This window comes from Chiloscyllium plagiosum, unplaced genomic scaffold, assembly GCF_004010195.1.
Source record: "Chiloscyllium plagiosum isolate BGI_BamShark_2017 unplaced genomic scaffold, ASM401019v2 scaf_4641, whole genome shotgun sequence".
NCBI lineage: Eukaryota > Metazoa > Chordata > Chondrichthyes > Orectolobiformes > Hemiscylliidae > Chiloscyllium > Chiloscyllium plagiosum.
In genome coordinates this window covers 35,987-38,254 of record NW_025214299.1, presented here as the reverse complement: position 1 = coordinate 38,254, position 2,268 = coordinate 35,987, and the positions used below count along the sequence as shown (strand labels likewise).

The following is a 2,268-nucleotide window of genomic DNA, read 5'->3' as shown; positions in this document are numbered from 1 at the left end:
TTAGAGAGAAAAACAGCAAATTATTGGAAAAGCTCAGCATGTCTAGCAGCATCTGTGGACAGAAATCTGAGTTAACATTTCGAGTGCAGTGACCCTTCCTCAGAAGCACTAACTCTTTTTATTTCTCTCCACAGAAGCTGCCAGACCTTCTGAGCTTTTCCAGCAACACTGCTTTTGTTTCTGATTTACAGCACCTGCAGTTCTTCTGGTTTTGATGTTGGTGTGTTTTGAGATTGTTTAGAGGGTTGGCTATTTATACATGCACATTATTTGACTGTGCGTTAATCAATGATTGCATCTTCAATTAATATTTGGTTTTGATAATAAACTATGGTCAGTGTATTGCTATAGGAGCTGGGAGGTCATGTTGTGGGTGTATAGGACATTCGTGAGGCCACTGGAGAAATACTGTGCTCAGTTCTCGTCACCCTGCTGTAGGAAAGATGTTGTGAAACTTGAACGGGTTCAGAAAACATTTACAAGGATGTTACCATGTTTGGAGGCTTTGAGCTATATGGAGAGGCTGAATAGGCTGGGGGTATTTTCCATGGAGCGTCAGAGTGTGAGGGTTGATCTTATAGCGAATTACAAAATCAAGAGTGGCATGGTTAGGGTAAATAGCCAAGGTCTTTTTTTTCCACGGTAGAGGAATCCAAAACTAGAGTGCTTAGGTTTAAGGTGAAGTGGGGATTTCTGATTAAACAGGGGAGTTCTGGTTAAGTGGGGAGTCAGTGGGAGAAGATCTCTGACAGCTCTGAGGAATGACTTTATGTGAGACTGTGGGGAGTAGGACTGACTGGAAATGCTTTACAAAGAGCTAGCACAGGTACGATGGACCGAACAAACTCCTTTCATTACTGCAATGGCTCCAGTGCACAGCCAGACAGAACTAGCCAAATATAGCTTTTCAGACACGTCTACTGTTACCGACCAGAGAAGACACCTTCAGAATATATTGGGAAGTTAGCCTGGACCTTGACTTTATCTGATTTGAAAGGTAACTGTAAGGTGTTCTGTTCCAGATATAACTCAATTGGTCAAACTGCCCGATGTGAAGTAAAACACAATTTATTCAAACACTATCGTTAAAACTCAACAAAAGGAAGAAGAATGTGGAATAATAACTGTATTGGAAAATTTAACCGAACAATGTTAAGTTTAAACGAAAAATCCCCAAGACCTCACAAGTTGTTTATCTTCTGATCGACTGTGTGCCGCCTGTCCTCCAATCTCCTCGAACAGAAACCACAACATCACCCCACTACAGCCTTCCCACTGGGATAAATACCTTCATAACCAAACCGTTAAACCAGAAGGATTCCCTTTCATTAAATATCACACAGGACTGAGAAATGACTCAGGACAAACCACAGGAGATAACTTTGCAAACATCCATTTTATTTCATCGCTGATCAGACAGAGCAAAGCAAAGGGAGCAGACCGGGAGCGGGGAAAGCAGCAGGTTTCGGGACGGGCCGAAGGGTCTCATTCCGTGTTGCAGCAGCCGGCCCATCGCATTGCCGGAGTTTTGTGGAGCAGCTTCAGGGATTTTAGCGAAAGGCTGACCCCCACAGCTGGGGGTTTGAGGGAGTGGGGGCATGGTGAGGATCCTGGGGGGAGATTAAACCACCATTTCTCCCTCCCCCTGGGGCTGACAGCCTCACACCTCCTTGTCTGATGTCAGATGTCAAATCTTCTGGGACGTCACTGTCTCTGACACTCAGATGGAGGGGTGACCGTGTCTGCACTCAGCAGTTTAATGGAGTTGATCTTCTGCTCAAACAGCCCCAGTTTCTCATACTCTCCCTCCGTGAATTCCTTGGAATCGCCGGTGTAGTTCTTGCCAGTGTAAGCCATCCAGGGGTTCCCAACCACCTTCAGGAAGCGAGCAGTGTCATTGAAGAAGAACACCCCAAGATCCGGGGTACTGTTGTGGAAGGTTTCCTTTCTCTCCGTGAGGCTCTCCTGATCGTACAGAGTTATCTCACTCATCGCTGGGGTGATCTCCTGGAGAGTTTGGGAGGGAGGGTAACAGTCTCTGTGTCTGAGAGGAGCAGCCTTTATATCTGTGTCTGAGCCCTGACAGCTCAGTAATTGTGACCAGGAGGTGGGACCTCAGTGTCCTCCTTCTCCTGGAACAGTTCCCATCGCTGCTTCTCAGAAACCAGCAGGGCCAGGAGGAGGAGGGGTGGTGGTGGTGGTGGTGGTGGTGGTGGTGGTGATGGTGGTGGTGGTGGTGGTGATGGTGATGGTGATGGTGGTGGTGGT

The 2,268-nt window shown here is 46.9% G+C and overlaps 1 long non-coding RNA gene across 1 annotated transcript in view; it reads right to left on the bottom strand.

Annotated features, from left to right (window-relative positions):
• Positions 1–1,379: 1,379 nt before the first annotated feature.
• LOC122547862 overlaps positions 1,380–2,268 on the bottom strand; it is a 1,383-nt gene continuing 494 nt past the window's right edge. The window contains exon 2 of the long non-coding RNA XR_006311109.1: positions 1,380–1,875. This is a non-coding gene — a long non-coding RNA (uncharacterized LOC122547862). The remainder of the gene's footprint in view (positions 1,876–2,268) is intronic.